Source organism: Candoia aspera, chromosome 1 (genome assembly GCF_035149785.1).
Source record: "Candoia aspera isolate rCanAsp1 chromosome 1, rCanAsp1.hap2, whole genome shotgun sequence".
Lineage (NCBI taxonomy): Eukaryota > Metazoa > Chordata > Lepidosauria > Squamata > Boidae > Candoia > Candoia aspera.
Genome location: NC_086153.1, coordinates 235696451 through 235714391, shown reverse-complemented (window position 1 = coordinate 235714391; position 17941 = coordinate 235696451). Strand labels below are relative to the sequence as shown.

At 43.2% G+C, this 17941-nt stretch overlaps 2 long non-coding RNA genes and 1 pseudogene across 2 annotated transcripts; all 3 read left to right on the top strand.

Annotated features, from left to right (window-relative positions):
- Positions 1 to 199: 199 nt before the first annotated feature.
- LOC134487439 (uncharacterized) lies at positions 200 to 1217 on the top strand. Its single transcript, XR_010066851.1, has 3 exons — positions 200 to 366; positions 554 to 724; positions 907 to 1217. It is a non-coding gene; the product is annotated as an uncharacterized LOC134487439 (long non-coding RNA).
- Positions 1218 to 2585: 1368 nt separating this feature from the next.
- On the top strand, positions 2586 to 6317 carry LOC134487440 (uncharacterized). The gene is made up of 3 exons (XR_010066852.1): positions 2586 to 2781; positions 2881 to 3051; positions 5977 to 6317. It is a non-coding gene; the product is annotated as an uncharacterized LOC134487440 (long non-coding RNA).
- Positions 6318 to 11857: 5540 nt separating this feature from the next.
- The window catches only part of LOC134507102 (NACHT, LRR and PYD domains-containing protein 12-like), a 47401-nt pseudogene continuing 41317 nt past the window's right edge, over positions 11858 to 17941 (top strand).

Sequence of the window (17941 nt, the reverse complement as noted above, 5' to 3'; positions counted from 1 at the left end):
AACTAGAGAAACTATCGTGAGTTGTCAGCGCATCACATTTTATTTGTATAACTCTCCCTTGAATGTTTCAGCTGGATATTTACCTATAGAGAGGCAGTTTTAGTTTAATGAAATCGTTGCATTAATTTCTGTTCTTTCAAGACTAGAGGCTGTCATTTTTTTAAAAAAACTAACTCCTCTGCCTATTTCTTTCAGGCTTTCTAGTGTGTCCTTGACATTATCCTGCTGCAGGCATCTTGCTGAAGGTCTCAGGCAGAGTCAGGGACTGACCGAATTAGATCTGTCTCACAGTGCAAGAGATAATACAGCTTTTAGCTATCTGTGTGAGGGGCTAAAATATCCAGGCTGTAAACTAGAGAAACTAAGGTAAGTCACCAGTGTTTTCAATTTGATTTGTATAGCGTGGCCTTGACGGTTTAAATTCTGGCAATTGATTCAGGGAGGCACAGTTTTAGCTTAATCAGACAATCATATTAACTCCAGTTCTTTCAAAACTGCAGTTTGAAATTATTTTCAAAAATATAATTGTAATGCATCTGACTGTTCCCTGCAGGCTGTTTAGAGGGTATCTCACAGAGTCCCAGTGCAGAGACCTTGCTGACGTTTTCAGGAGAAACCAGACACTGAGAGAATTAGCTCTGGGTTACTGTCAGATAGGCAAACAAGAAATGGTACTGCTGTGTGAAGGGCTAAAACATCCCAACTCTAAATTAGAAAAACTGTGGTAAGCCACCAGTGTTTTCTTTTTAGTGTGATTTGTGTAACTCTCTCTTGACTGCTTAACTTTTAGAAATTAAAAGTTAAAAAGTTTAATCAAATAATCACATTTACTCCACTTTTTTCAAGACTATGGTTCATGATCAGTTTTAAAATTATGATTTTACTTTATCTGACTCTTCTCTGCAGCTTTTCTACTTGGAACCTGAGAGAATTCAGGTGTGAACATTTTGGTGAAGTTCTCAGCCTAAGCCAGTCACTGAAAGAGTTGGATCTCTCTCCCTGTGACATTGATGGCAGAGACTTGGAATTGCTATGTAATGGGCTAAAACATCCAGATTGTAAACTACAGACTCTACGGCAAGTCACTGGTGCTTTCTTTTTGGTTTTGCTTTCCATAGGTCAACTTCCCCTTCATTTCTGAATACAGGGCAAAATACTCTGCTATTTATTTATTTATTTATTTATTTAATCTAATTTGTCCCCGCCCATCTCCTCCCGTCAACAATTCCTCCTTGCTGAAATGGGGAGATGCCAACTTACAATTTTAGAAGGGCAAGAATGGGTGACGCTGCCCCCAGCCCACCCCTAGTCTGCTGAGAGGGCAACTTCCACCCATGTTCTTTTGCTCCATATCAAAAGTAGGATTTTCTCCTTCCCTGCTAGTGCAAGGATGGTCCCACTTTGGCGCTGATTTCCCTTTTGTGCAAATACCTCCATTCCCATTGGTTGGTGCATGCTCTGGAGACACCCCCCACCCCTATTCTTGGTTTTCAATAGTCATTTTGTACTGAGTTGCTGTTTTTTAATAGGTTCAACAATGGATTGGTGAAATGCTGTCCTTTTCTTTGTTTTTTTCCCTCATTAACAGGTTTATTAGGACAAGAGAAAAAAGCTGATCATTTCCCCTTTCTCTTTTATTTACAACAGGGTGAAATTGGCAAGAGTTCTGCCAAGTTTCCCTTTCTGTCCCAAATGACTAGAAGAATTGTAAAATGGATTTTTCTCCTTTTTCAGCAAAATACAGACCTGCCCGCAGAAGGGAAAGCAGTCAGCCCTGGCTTTCCTGCCATAGGAGGGAGGGGGAAAGAAGCAGGGGATTCCACCAATCTGGGCTGTATTAATGACAGTCTGAACAGAACCCCTGGCCATAGCTGTGGCCAACGTGGAGGTAGATAGCTCAATCAATTACAAAATCCTCCACTCTGCTGTTAGTCAACCAAATGGACCTGCTATTCCGGAAGGGAAAGAATGAAGCAGAATCTTTTATCAGCTGCACGGTGACAACCACCACCCTCCTCTCAAAGCTGCCGCACAGCCGATCCGTGGGGCCTTGTTTCTGCAGCTCCGCCACCAGATAGATGACCGGTTCTAACAATCATGCAGCCTATTCCCGTTCAGAATCAAACAAGGGCCACCAAATAGTCCTTCTCTCAGGTCACCTGAGAGGCTTCTTTTTGCTGTTCTTGCCATGAAGCCTCACTGCCAGAACACCTTGTCCAGAGAGGGTCCAAAGGCCCTCCACCTCTCACCCACAACCTCCTCAGCTCCCCAGACCACCCGTGACATACTTATTTCTATAAACTCAAACATCTCATCCCCAGCATGCATCTGGTGTTGGCCCTATTTTTTGGGGAAAAAAAAGACATGGACCCACATTATGTCCATGGCATTGCCCCGCTTGGTTAAGCTAGTAACTCTGGCATCCTTTGTTTGTAACAAAGCCAAGCTTCCCCTTGTTAAGGGTTGGCTGGGAAAGTTCTTGTTCTATTGGTATAGCTGTTTAATTGAAGCAATTTTAGCTTAATTAAATAATCAGGTTCACTGTAGAACCTTCAAGATTAGAATGGATGCTTGTTTTCAAAAATCTCACTGTAATTCAACTCCTTGTAGGCTAAGTTGCTGCACCTTGACCAAAACCTGCTGCAAGTATCTTGCTGACGTTCTCAGGGAAAACCAACGACTGGTAGAGTTAGCTCTGTCTCCGAGTGACAAGGATGACAAAGCATTTGAATGGTTCTGTGAGGGGCTAAAACACCCAGGCTGTAAACTAGAGAAACTACAGTAAGTCATCAGTTTTTAATCTCCGCTTTGTTGTTTGAAGACTATAATGCATTATTATTTTCAAAAACATATGGCAACTCATCTGGCTCTTCTTCGTAGGCTTTCGCGGGGATTCATGACAGAATCTTGCTGCAGGCATCTTGCTGAGGTTCTCCGGGAAAACCGGGGACTGAAAGAGTTAGATCTTTTTCCTCCTGGCGTAGTTTACAAAGCAGCAGCAGTGCTGCGGGAGGAACTAAAACATCCAGACTGTAAACTAGAGAAACTCTGGTAAGTCGTCAGTGCTGTTTTTTCTGGTTGATATAACCCTGAAATGTTTGTTTATTTAGAACATCCATTTTAATTTAAACCAAATTAAAGTAAATCTTTTACTCCAGGCCTCTTGAAACCTCTGGTACATTTTTAATGTCTTTGTAGCATAACTGTTCTCTGCAGGTTATGTACTTACCAGTTTAGAAGAACTTTTCATGAACAGTTTTTTCTTGTTTTTACTGAGAAGCAGAAGACATAGGAATTGTGAACCATTAAAACATTCACACTGTAAAAACGTCACTGATTTTTCTGCTCAGCATAATTAATATTAGCTTTCCTGGTTGTTCATCGATAGTTCATATTTGGTTTTGTGTGGTTTTTTTTCCAAAGCTGCCATTATGAATGTTTAAAATGAAAAATCTGCACTGAAGGAGAGTTCCTTAACTTTTCCTTCTGCTTGAAGCCAATCAAGCAACATGTATCTACTCCTAACTCCTGTCCCCTTCCCTAAAAACAGCCTACTTCCCCTTTTCTTCAACTGCTCCCTTTGTTTGATCCCCATCCAATATATTACCAAGAAAAACATTGGCAAAAGTTGGATATATATGAAGTATCTGCTTTTATTTGGACAGAATGGCTGAGTATAGGAAACTCTGTCCTATTATTTTCACATGTTTGAGAACAGGACGTTGAAATCGATCATCTCCAGATATGTTAGGGAATACAGCATATTATTGTGCATTTGGGAAGCAGTCTTCAGGCTGGCTCTCTATTCAGTCTTCAATAACTACTTTGGCATCCTTTTTCAGGGCTTTTCTGATTGCACTCAATTCATGGCATGTCTGGCCGGCTCTGAATTGAATGCTCTGCATATGAATTGGATATTCTATGTTGCATCTTTGACCGTTTTTTATTTGAGTGAGTTTAGGAAAGACACCCTGTCTTTCCTCTGCAGAGGATAAAAGTCTGGCCCAGACCATCTCTGGATTCAAGGCAGGAGCATCTGCTGTTAGCTCCTAATTTAGTTAATATTCAAAGAAACATTTAGTTTTTTGTTCAGTATTCCAACGATAGTGTTTTTATCAAGTTGATTAAACCATCTTTGTATTCTGTTTTGTTTTGAATTCTTCCCAACTGAATAGACTGCCACAGTGATGACATCTCTATCCTTTCTGAGAAAAATGCTTTGCATATAATATATCTCTCAGGTATAATATATCTTTCCAGTATGAGAAGAGACTCCTAGTCCCAGATCTCAGTGACAAGTTACTAGTATCTATCAGCACTTCCTCAAAAATCATTTTTTAACTAACTAACCTGGATACTTCAGAGTTCACTTAATCTATTTTCTAGTGTACATTTAAATAGTACATTTAGATAGTAAGTGCAGTTAAAGGCCAGTTATTAGACCACTGAGGCACCTTTTCAATTAGCTAGTGTCAAGTTATAATTGTCCACCTTAGTGGGGTTCTCCAACCATCTGCTTCCCTACCTTTGTCTCACATCTGAAAAAAGGCTGCTTAAACGAAGAGCAGGAAAGGGATATATATGCTCATGCTTTCATGAGATTTGAAGTATTATATCTGAATCATTTTCCAAGCGTGTTCAGTGCAGTTTGCTCCACTCTTCCTTAGCTTATTATACTAAATATAAGATTAGCATAAACTGTAGCTACATTAATATGATTTTGCCACTGGTTTCTTTTTCATGAACGCTAGTAGACCCAACTGCATAAGCAACCAACGTTCTGTATTCAGACATTTGGGTATTGGGTAAGCAGATAGAAGATTAGATCCAGGCCTCCTCATACTTAGAGGTGATCCCTGGTATCAGTGTACTGGAATTAGTTAGGAATAATATATTTCCCATTGATTTTGATATGCTATTTAAAAATCATAGAACATATGGAAACATTTTAATCTACTTTGGCTTTCCAGTGTCATGTTATCAAGAATAGTCTTTATTCCTAAAGCCAACATTGTTAAGAAAGTATTACTGATGCCCTTCTCCGTAACAAAATAATACCTTAACGTGTTTCTTGTTATTCCATCTTATTGACTATGTGCATAAAACTGTGATTTCTGAGTTTAAATAAATTCAGCAGATTTTCATCATCAAATCCCAAAAATAATCTGGACTAAATGGACTAAATGTCGTCTTAAATGACTAAATTGTGTTCTTCTTCATCCTACTGTACTACCAGAGTAAGTGTGGCTATGGAACCAGCCTTCTGATATCCAGACTGTTAAAAAGCCTGCATTCTAAAGCAGATTGGGGTACATTGGAAGAAATTATTGCTGTCCCATGTGAAGAGGACACCTCTGATCCATCCTGTCTCAAACCAAAGCATTCCCCAAAGCTGTGGTCTTGATCTGCTACACTGTTAAGGCCCAAAGATGAGAAGAAAAACGTAACATGAAAAATTGAGTTGCAATTGATTCAGAGATAAAAGGGCTGCAGAACGATTTGGAAATCACCAGGGTGGGATAAAGGTTGCATTTTGAGAGGAAGGCCGCCTCTCCTTATGCAAATAGGCAGGTATGTCCACTCTTCTAAAGAGCTTTGGCAGTGAGAAGTTCACAGTCATGTGATGGAGTCAGATTGTGGTATAAAGCCTGAGTGTCTGTATAGACAGGTCCTAACTGACTCTTGTTCTTTCTTGGATACAACTGCATCTATGGGTGAGGTCTGTTTTCTCAGATAAAAGAGAACATGCTCCTAGAAGGGGTAGCTTTTTAGAGAATCAGAGAGAATCTTTCAATGAGAATGGAGTTCCCATTTTCTGACTCATATTCCAGGTACATAAATGAGTGAGATCAAACAATCCTTGGGATGATTTCTGATGGTCTGGGTCTGCCCTTGAAACTGAAGATGGGTCTCTTTACAACTCTAATATAGATATCATTGGAGGCTAAACTCAGAAAACTGTTTTTTTCATTCCAGGCTGAATGGAGAATGTATAAACATGGATTGCAGGGATGAGAACACTATTGGAATTGTTCAGAGGATATTTTCTATATTTAGAAGGCTATTCTCTTTTCTGGCAAGAGTTCTGGAATTTAATTAATTCCAGCTGGAAATCTGTAAGACTTCTTTCAAGGAATCAGTCTGAAACAAAAACTGCTTTAAAGAATCCATATTGGGCTTTTCTCTCTATTCAGCTGGAAAATGCAGAGCTACAAGAAGGAAGGTTAGCACCCAAACCATCCAGATCACGGAAAGGTGGACAATGAGTCATAGACATTTTCTACATTGTGAGAGGGTATGTGCCCTTGAAACCTGGAGAAGGAAAGATAACAGATCCATACTTTCTCATTATTAAATTAAACAATTAAAACTATTAAATTGACCTTGGTGTGTAGCTATGGAGGAATTCAAACCTTGTCAGAATTTACTGGAATTTATAAAATTAGGGGAAGCAAATTATATTAAGAAGAATCTACGTAATTGTTGCTTAAGTACATTTACTTTTACATTTATACTTACTGTCGGGTTATTATTTTTCTTACATACCTTTGCTGTAACAAGTTAATGTCAACCTAGGCAGTCAAATAAGCCCAGAACATTTAGAGTGGGTTGTAAGTGATTCTAGATCAGAGAAAGCCAATTAAGAAGCAAAGGAACAAGGACTTTAATACTGCTTCTAGGATTGAGGATGATTCATTGAGAAGGCCATCTTTGGATCAACCGCAACATTATTTGAAAAAGACAGCTACTGGCAAATGGCAGAAGATTGATAAGCCAGGCAGCCCCAGATGAAATGGCTGCCCAGGGCAGTGACCAGCGCCTGGAGGGCAGGGCGTGTGCCAGGCATTGCAGCCAATCAGGATCTATGCATGGATGGGTGAAGTCTGTTTTCTCAGATAAAACTAGGGGATGCTACTAGAACAGAACAAAGCACTGGAGACGATGTGCTCTGAAGGGTTAAGATGATCAGGGCCGCAACTGGGGGGGGGCAAGCGGGGCATGTAGCCTGGGCGCTGTGCTGGGGAGGGGTGCCAAAATGAGCGCTGGGGGGGGGGTGCCAAAATGGGTGCAGAATCCATGTTTGCCCCGGATGACGCAGACCCTAGTTGCGGGCCTGAAGGTGATCAACGAAATGTGGGGAGAAAATTGGAAGCTTTAGTATCCAAGAGGAAGTTGTTCTTCCCTTCTCTCAGCATTTGGATAGATATATGCATTTCTTAGTGATGTAAGCATAAGATCTCGAAATCTGATTGCCTGTTGAGCTTCCAATGTTCTCCCCACATTTTGTTGATCACCTTCAGGCCCGCAACTAGGGTCTGTGTCATCCGGGGCAAACATGGATTCCGTGCCCATTTTGGTGCCCCCCCAGCATTGCAGCCCTGCATGGAGTAGACAAACGGGCCAGTATTTACAAAATGCCACCCCCAAAGGAAGAGCTGTCAAAAACTACGGCCAGAAAACCTGCTGGTTGGAAAACCAATCTTTGCTTATATCCAGCAGACTCCGATGGGATAATTGATGCCCATTAGCTGAAAGCTGGCAAAAGGACCCAACCAAACCAACTAAATGAAATCACACCAAGTTTTCAAGTTAATGTTCACAAAGAGTCTAATGCAATCAATGCCACTGCCAATGCCAGTTTCCAAAGTTAATGTTTCTTCCAGCGATTTTAACTCCAGCCTTGGATTCCTCAAGCCCAGCATGTCGCATGATGTGTTCTGCGTACAAGTTGAATAGGTAGGGTGAGAGTATACAGCCCTGCCGTACTCCTTTCCCAATCTTAAACCAGTCCGTTGTTCCGTGGTCTGTTCTTACTGTTGCTACTTGGTCGTTATACAGATTCTTCAGGAGGCAGACAAGATGACTTGGTATCCCCATACCACTAAGAACTTGCCACAATTTGTTATGGTCCACACAGTCAAAGGCTTTAGAATAGTCAATAAAACAGAAATAGATGTTTTTCTGAAACTCCCTGGCTTTTTCTGTTATCCAGCGGATATTGGCAATTTGGTCCCTAGTTCCTCTGCCTTTTCTAAACCCAGCTTGTGCATCTGGCAATTCTCGCTCCATGAATTGCTGAAGTCTCCCTTGCAGGATCTTGAGCATTACCTTACTGGCATGTGAAATGAGTGCCACTGTTCGATAGTTTGAACATTCTTTAGTGTTTCCCTTTTTTGGTATGGGGATATAAGTTGATTTTTTCCAGTCTGATGGCCATTCTTGTGTTTTCCAAATTTGCTGGCATATAGCACGCATTACCTTGACAGCATCATCTTGCAAGATTTTGAACAGTTCAGCTGCTATGCTGTCGTCTCCTGCTGCCTTGTTATTAGCAATGCTTCTTAAGGACCATTCAACCTCACTCTTCAGGATGTCTGGCTCTAGCTCACTGACCACACCATCAAAGCTATCCCCAATATTGTTATCCTTCCTATACAGGTCTTCTGTATATTCTTGTCACCTTTTCTTGATCTCTTCTTCTTCTGTTAGGTCCTTGCCATCTTTGTTTTTGATCATACCCATTTTTGCCTGGAATTTACCTCCGATGTTTCTAATTTTCTGGAAGAGGTCTCTTGTCCTTCCTATTCTATTGTCTTCTTCCACTTCCACGCATTGCTTGTTTAAAAATAATTCCTTATCTCTTCTGGCTAACCTCTGGAATTTTGCATTTAATTGGGCATCTCTCCCCCTATCACTGTTGCCTTTTGCTTTCCTTCTTTCTTGGGCTACTTCTAGTGTCTCAGCAGACAGCCACTTTGCCTTCTTGGTTTTCTCTTTGGGATGTATTTTGTTGCCGCCTCCTGAACAATGTTGCCAACTTCTGTCCATAGTTCTTCCGGGACCCTATCTACTAAGTCCAGTCCCTTAAATCTATTCTTCACCTCCACTGCATATTCCTTACGAATATTAGTGAGCTCATATCTAGCTGATCTGTGGGTCTTCCCTAATCTCTTTAGTCTGATCCTAAATTGTGCAAGAAGAAGTTCGTGATCTGAACTACAGTCAGCTGCAGGTCTTGTTTTTACGGACTGTATAGATGTCCACCACCTTTGGCTGCAAAGGATGTAGTTAATCTGATTTCGGTGTTGTCCATCTGGTGAAGTCCATGTATAAAGCCGTCTCTTAGGTTGCTGGAAGAGAGTGTTTGTTATGCAGAGTGAGTTGTCTTGGCAAAATTCTGTCAGCCTATGTCCTGCTTTGTTTTGTTCTCCCAGGCCATGCTTACCTGTAATTCGAGGTGTCATTTGACTGCCCACCTTAGCATTCCAGTCTCCTGTGATGAAAATAACATCTCTTTTAGGCGTGTTGTCCAGTAGGTGCTGCAGATCCTCACAGAACTGCTCTACTTCAGCTTCTTCAGCATTTGTGGTTGGGGCGTATATTTGGATCACTGTGATGTTAGATGGCTTGCCCTGAATTCGAATTGAGATCATTCTGTCGTTTTTTGGGTTGTATCCAAGCACTGCTTTAGCCACTTTACTATTAATTATGAAGGCTACTCCATTTCTTCTGTGGTCCTCTTGTCCACAGTAGTAGATCCGGTGGTCATTTGATGTGAAGTGGCCCATTCCAGTCCATTTCAGTTCACTGACGCCCAGAATGTCTATCTTTAATCTTGACATCTCACCAATAACCACATCCAATTTGCCCTGGCTCATAGATCTTACATTCCAGGTTCCAATGGTGTGTTGATCCTTAGAACATCGGATTCACCGTTCGCCACCAGCACTGTCGGCTTCTAGCCGTCCTTTCGGCTTTGAGCTAGCTGCGTCATCACGTCTGGGGCTAGTTGAACTCATCCTCTGTTCCTCCCCAGTAGCATTTTGACCATCTTCCGACCTGGGGGTCTCATCTTCCGATGGTATACCGACATATCCCTGGTTGTACTGATCCATTTAGTTTTCACGGCAAGAATACTGGGGTGGGTTGCCATTACCTTCCCCAGGGATCGCATTTAGTCTGACCTTTCTGTCATGACCTTCCCATCCTGGGTGGCCCTTCACGGTTTAGCTCATGGCATCATTGAGGTGCTTAAGCTCCAGCACCATGACAAGGTAACGATCCTTTGCTGAAGTGAATTTTACAGGTTTTAATTTTTATACTATTATCTCTCCCAACTTTTTACTATTATGAATTATGAGCCTTACATACAGTACAAAACCAAGATGAGCACGTAGAGACTTGACTGAATATGCTTTTCCATTTGAAAAAGAAACAGATATCCACATCCACTTTGCCTGCTCCTTCCAGGCATGGCCCCCCTTGTCAGTGGCCAGGCGATGGGGTCTGCAAGGCAGAACTGACCAGAGAAACTCTCCCAGTCCCAGAAGAGACTTTGAAAAGGAGCTCCATTTGGAGCTGGATATTGAGCGACCATCCCTGCTCTCTCCACCAAAGATAGAAAGAGGGTGCAAGTCCTTCAGGTCTCCCAGGAGGCAGGATTTAGCTGGTTCTCTCTGCCCCCCTGCCCGAAGCTCATCACTCCATTCAGTTCCCCCTACTTGAAATTCTTTCCAAGAAGGTGAGACAATAGTCTCAGAAACCAAATAAGAATAAGACCCGTGCAATGCAACCTCTTCAGCATTTTAGTGATAGTATTTTTATTTGGCATGCACTTCTATTAAGGAATCCTTATTGCAGTTCGGTGTAGTTGTTAAAGCATCACACTAGAAACCGGGAGACCGTGAGTTCTAGTCCTGCCTTAGGCATGAAGTTAGCTGGGTGACCCTGGGCCAGTCATTCTCTCTCAACCCTAGGAAGATGGCAAGGGCAAACCACTTACAAAAAACCTTGCCAAGAAAACAGAAGTCTCTGAGAATTGGACATGATTGAACGGATTTTTAAAAAATGCACAGTGGTGGTCTGGCTTCTACTGATACGTTTAGTCCACAGCAAAACATACAGCTACACAAAGCCTCTTGTCACCGAACATGCAATGCACCCATTGCTGACACAACCAGCAATGTACGGCAATGTACTGGCAGGACCCGAGTCCCGGGGCATCCAGGGAGCTCTTGTATGAAGGAATCCCTATCACAGCTCTAACGCACAGTGGTGGTCTGTCAAAAACTACAGCCAGAAAACCTGCTGGTTGGAAAACCAATCTTTGCTTATATCCAGCAGACTCTGATGGGAGAATTGATGCCCATTAGCAGAAAGCTGGCAAAAGGACCAAACTAAATCCACTGAATGAAATCTCACCAAGTTCTCAAATTAATATCCACAAGAAGTCTAACACAATCAATGCCAGTGCCAGTTTCCAAACGTTCAATAGCGAGATTGATAGCAATGGTATCACACACATCAAAACAGTAAGAGCTTCAGAAGGGGATTGACAGGGAACGTGAAAGCCGCACCGAGTCTGATCTAGCAAACACAATACTTCTCCCACAGAGCTGAAGGGGAAAAAGGAGGGGAGCATTTTCTAGGCTTGTGTGAAAAGGCTTGGATTCACCTCAGGAGAAGAGCTTTGCCTTCCCTGTAGCCTCCTCCAAGTCCTCGAGCTCCTCCATCTCTTGCAAAGGGCAGGAAAAGAATCTGCACATGCCCAGAAGTCCTTTCCTGCTATTTCAGGCTAGGTAGATCGGCTGAGAAAGCACCAGGAAAGGTGTGGAAGACCTCAAGTGAAGCAGAGGGGGTGTCTCTTCACTGGAACCTTTCTTGAGGAAATTCACTCTCTTCAAGGCTAGCAGAGCCCTGTAATTTTACATGACCGGTTAAGCAGAACTGCTGTGAAACGTTTCCTTTTGCCTCAGGACACGGGAGAGGAAACAAGACTCACGCTGGAAACTACGAGGAGGAAGGGCGGGGGGGGGGGGGAGGAGGTTTGAAAACGAAACTGCTTTTTACCGGAGGCCTGCAAAGAACAACGTTTGACCTGTCTGTTTACAAACTCAGGACCAAGTTAGCTTCCAGACTCCTTTATTTGGTCACAACGGTAAGCCTAACATCCTAAATGCTTAAATATGGGGGGGGGGATGGATTTTGTGGTACGTATTTGTGCCAATGCTCTACAAAACGTACAGCCTTTGGGAAAGTTTTCGCAGCGTAATTTCTGCAGGGAGAAAACGTCTCCAGGAAGGAAGGAGGCCCTTCTGCTTAGCCTGAAGTGTGGATGGCAGTGGAGGGTCCCTGATCTCCAAGTCGGCCTATAAGCAAGGGACTTTTTTTCAGAAGTTATGGATGATGCTTGGAGATCATCAAGGCCTGGCTCTTTGTACAGGGGGGTGTACTTGACACTGGGATCAAACAACATCAGAGGCCCTTTCTCTGTCCTGCTTGTGAACTTCTAAGGCTTTGTTGCTGGGATGGATTTTACTTCATCCGTTCGGCCAACCCCTATGATTTCACGTTGACAAACTCCCCTGGCTTTGTAGAGTTCAGCCTCTTACGCTGCCTGTGCATTTAACCACTACCAGGCTGTTTCAGCAGAAGAGGTGAGGACTCGGGCATTTGTCCAGCGGGAAGAGCATCCCTGGCAGACAAAAGCTGATCTGGCCCCCAGGTGCCCCCTGTGAAAGAAGAAAAGAGGTCTGACATCCCCGATGCTGCAAGAGCTTATGGGCTGGATGCAGGGGGTCGGACCCCCACCGTTGTTCCATCTGTTGGGCTTGCATTCAGTTTTGAGCACCCTTTAACGTGCCACAAGCCCTCGCTTTAGTGGGCGAATGGAGGGCAAGGGGCATTTGTAAAAGCCCAAGGTCCATGAAATGGCAAATTGGCGTTTTTTGTGCCCAGAACACAGTCCTACATGAGAAATCCTATTTTGCTGTTAGTTACTTATCGAAGGATTTTATGAGGCTGCCCAATTCGTAATTTGTAACTCTGGGCAGAGCTCATTAATAAAAATCAAAAGCAGTAAAAAAATAAACACCAAATAATACAACACCAATATCACAATATACGATCAGGATAATTACTGATTACTGTACATTTATTTACTGCTATAACTCATACTATCCACCAATTTGTGTCTACTGAATCTGAGTCTGCTAAACAAAGTTCTTTTAAATTGAGGCCTTATTTTATTAGTCACTGTCTTTTCCATTTGGAAGCTGGGGAACCCTAAGAGTCACCTCCCATATCTTTTTTCCCTCCATTGTAATATGGCTGCCAGAGGGGTCTGCTACTACGCCTTGAAGTCCTTTATTGAGGATCTAGGTTAGGATCTCAAGGAGGAATAAACCTTGAGCCTCTTTTTCAGAAGGACCATAGTTCTTCTTTATAAGGTGTCCTATTCACGGGCCTGCAATTTGGCATAATTTGCTGCCTTTAAGCTACTTCAGTAAATTATTTACTGAAAAGCAAAGAGTGGGTGTGCTGTTGTATCCATCCTCAGTCTTGTCAAGGATGGAACCCCCTGTTCTTCAGCATCCTTTTATAAGACTTTGTTTCTAGTCCACCAAATTCCTTTTTGCCCTTCTCTAATGATATTCCAGGGTCTCTGAACGCCAGGCAAAGTGTGGTGCCCACAAATAGACACGATACTCAAGGTTGGAACTGATCTATGCAGAAAAAAGTGAAACTATGATGCAGGAAATATGCTTTCTGGTTGCAGCCTAAAATTTCCTTTGTCTGTTTTGCACGTATTTATTCAGATTGTAATAAATGCAGGGGCATTTTACCGTGCATGGGGGACTTGTGAAAAAGCGAAAAGATACTGGATACAAATATACAGTATACGATGATGCAGAGAATTTTAAGAAATTAATATTCAGATAAACCAGACTTTTTCTTACTAGTATTACGGGTAGTCAATTAGCAAAATTCATGGATGATTGGCTTTATATATGGTGACTACAGGGAGGCTATTATATGCACAAAGATGGAAGTTTGTACCAAAGGTCATGGGATGGAGCTAGAATCATAAAGGCCATTTCATCCAATCCCCTTCTCAGTGCAGGATCCACCTCTGAGAGATGCCCACCCACCTTCTCTTCGAAGCTGTCCCGCAAGGGGCCACCCTTCCCACAGAGGGCTCTGGATGAAGCAGCGTATCTGCATCTCTTCTGGTCTGGGCTCAGGTCTGGGCAAGGGAAGGAAGCCACCTTGCTGCTCTCATGGATGACCTCAACAGAACTGGATAGTGGGGGAACACCTTCTACGTGTCTTTGGCCTCCTTTTGGACAATCTACAAGGGGCAGTTTTGAGTGTTTCTGCACATTCCAAATAGTGTGGCTCCAAACAGGGATGTGTTACTCAGGGTGGAATCTGCCCACCCATTACCTGCAAGCCAAGAGGAAAGCTGTGGGTTCACATCCCTGGATAGGATAGGGGGAACTCTGGAGGGCAGGCTTCGTGGTTACAGCTTGCCACCCCAGGTCAGGATGAGTGCCATATATGTTTTAGGGCTGTAACCTGCCTAGAACGTATGGAAAGGTTTACAAACACAAATTTGTATAAATGAAATAATAAATAAACTGCTATGCTATGGGCAGCATAATACCTTTGTGAATGTGCTATCCAGTTGAACTTGAAAAAAGAAAATACTGTTCCCTTCAAACTTCATTTTCCATAAAATGTTAGTTTAATCCTCTAATTTTAATTCTAGATCAGATATAATCCATCATAACTGACATGAGCAACCTTGTGAGTGATCTTTACAAAGCATTGAAAGAACTCGGTGAAGAGCCATTTGAAGAATTTAAATGGAGGCTAAAACGTATTGACTACCATGGAAAGCCAAACATTCCTACAGATACATTGGAGAAAGCTAATCGACAAAAAGTTGTAGATGACATGATTCAGTATTATGGAGAAGATGCTCTAAAGGTGTGCATTCAGGTCCTTCAGAAATGCAATATAAATGATGTTGCTAAAAAACTTGAAGAAACTCTACAGAAAGGTAAGGAAACCCAACATATTACAGAAATGTTCTCTCCACTGAAGATCAGCTTGAAATAAAAACCCCTTGTGATTTCGGAAACTACCTTCTCCTGAATCTTGTTCAACTGATCCATGGTTGTTTACTAGGATTGGCAGTGGCTGCCTGGGATTTTAGAGTGGGGCTTTCCTTATGGCCTGAGATTCCATGTCTTGATCCTGGAATCAAACGTAAGGGAAGCATCTGGTCCATCACTCAGCTTGGCCTTTTCCTATCACTGTCAAAGTAAAATGATAAGCTAAGCTCAAGAAAAACAAGTTAGTCCATTGATCTTAATTCAAGGGAGATCCTTAAAAGTTGAGTTTAGTCCATCCTTTTTCTAGCATGTTTCCTGACATGATACAGTATTAAGATATCTTACAGGTGGTGGTGCTAGGGGGGAAGAGAGGGGAGCATGTAATGCTGGGCAAAGCCAGAGGAAAAAGACAGGCAGCATTCTCTTGCAGGAGCCCCAAGTAGAAAGGAATTTAGAGTTGGCCTTGGGGAAGGGCAGCCCCCCAATATCAAGTCCCCTGTGTACACTTCTATACTAGGGATCCCAAATTGGGGAGCCGAGAAGTGTCCCAGAACCAGTCCTTATCCCAAGAAGAAATCCCATTTGTGCCTTGTTGCAACCTGTATGGCTGCTTCGGTTTGCCCAACGTTCCGTCGGATGGCCTCAGACTGGTCTATGCGGAAATAAGGGCATTCTTGAAGGAGGGCACAACCCTTGAAGAGCTGTCCGGAGGTCTAGGGGACTGCAATTTCATCAAGCTACTTAGGCTAGAGAAGGCAAGGCTGAAAAGATTGAATAGCTGACATGGAGTCATTGAAACCCAGTCCACATTCAGCTGAAATGTGGTGAAGAGCTCACTTGGCTTCTAAACTCCAGTGCCTGAAAGGGACATACCCACAATTTGAAAAAAAGCAAAGGAACTGTTATCCCAAATGGGGGCTTTGCTGCGATGAACATGGTATGCAAAGCTCCCCAGATTTAAGATATACTTGGAAAATAAATTGTGGAGGGTTGCAGCATTGGGATACACCCACCCGATTTCAGCTACTGCTACATCTCAATTCCTCCCCTCGTTCTCCAACACCGTCAGTCACCCACTGCACACTGCACAAGCCACCTTGTCCTGGCGTTTGAGCCAGTTAGCCTTGAGCAAGTGTCTGGGGTGCTTGGTGTTGGAAGTCCTGGCAAATCCAGCGTGCCTCATTAGCATGGGGATGGTTGCTTTAGGATGCAAATTCTCCATGCGATTGAGGAAGCTGTTTGTTGCCACTCTCACTTCCTCTCTCGTCCTCCTCCTTCCACCAGGAGCAAGCACACGGCTGTGTGCTGCTCTCCTCCATTCTGGGCACCATGCGGTGGGCCTGGAATTCCCCTTTCACACAGCCCTTGGCAGCAAATAGGGCTGGGGGTTTAGGGCAAACTAAGTATTTAGAAAGAAAAGAAGAACAAAGGACCTTCATCTTTTCCACCAAGATGGATGTAACAGAACCAACAATAAAGTCAGTAAGTTATTCTTTTACTTATCTAAATGTGTCTAAGTGTGTAATTCTTTATGTTTGGGAGGGCTGAATGTGTAAGATCAATAACCTGTGTTTCTCTGATGTGCTCATTAAGGCTATTTTAAGATAATATTCTTTTTCTGTGTCAGCTGTGTTATAAGCTCTGCTCCATTTCAGTGGTTCTAACAGGCCACTAAATTGGCTTCACTTTGGGGGGTTGAATACTGCCCCCTTTTAGATCCGTATCTGTGAGACTAGGCTGAAACTGCATAACAAAGCAGGCATGTAAAGCAGAGAAGATTCTTGTCTAAAGATCCTTGCAGGGAGGAAGACAGGAAGGAGATCAAAGGAAACCCCCACCCTAATCCCACCAGCAAAGCAAAGATTTTAGGGGATAAAAGGGGTTCCAGAGCCTGTTCACTCCTGAGTCGTTTTTGGATCCAGACTTGGCGGCTTCCGTCCCTCTGGCTAGCGCCTGGCAGCCTAGTTGGAAGGATGTGGGTACGTGTGGATGAGTGTGTGTGTGCATGTGCGCGTGTGAGAAAGAGAGATACCTTGCAACCAGTAAAGTTTGCTGTTACTTTTAATTCACTGGGTCTCTGTGTATTACAAAGAACCTGTTGTGCCTCAGTGTTTGGTTGGAAGAGATTGTCTGTGTCCCTAAGTATTTCCCAGCTGTTGACCAGGGCTTTGTGTCTTGTCTGCTCAAGCCGCACCTATCTGGAAAACCCAGGTAGAAAGCAAGGGGGGCTGACGAGATCCAAGTGCCTCCACAGGCTGTAAGGGTGTGAGTGAGTGACCATAAGCCGAACCTGAGAGCAGCTTGCGTGTAAGGTCCCTTCTGGTTGGTTAGGGCCTCCCAGGAGACCACGTGTAGCTGAATCCAAGAGATGGTAAATGCTTCTTGATGGGAGGGGATGATTCCACCTGCTTGAAAAAAAGTGACAGTTCACCCTCTCCTTAAGAGCCATCACTGGATCCAGTGGTATTGGATAGTTTTTGTCTGGTCTGCAAACTTCCCTTTTTAGGGAAGGTTCTTGAGAAGGTGGTAGACGTGCAGCTTTGAAGAGCCCTGAAGGATACGGTTATCTAGATCCTTTCCATCGTGTTTCCGGTTGGGATATAGCGCTGAGATGGTCTTATGGCTGGCCTCTGACAGGATCAGGACATGGGGAGTATATCGGTCCTAGCCCTCCTTGGTCTCTGGATGGCCTTTGACACCATTGATCATGATCTCCTTCTGGAACAGCTTAGAGTGTTCAGAGTGGAGGAGATGGTTTAATGGTAGTTCTCCTCCTCGTTCCAAGGCCAGTTCTGCAACCCAGAGCTGGGAGAGAGGGCAGGGGCATGGTCAGCTAAGCCTGGTAGTTTTCACAGTTGTGGGCCATTCAAGCCTGCCTATAAAAGAAAAGGGGCAGAGAGGGAAAGTAGTTTAGAGAAATGCATAGGAACGATTAGATAAGGAATCTAATATACATAGTAAGTATAGACATCCATAGAAGCTACACAGCCATGTATTTACCTATTTTGAAACGCATGCTTTGTAATTTACCCTTTTTTATA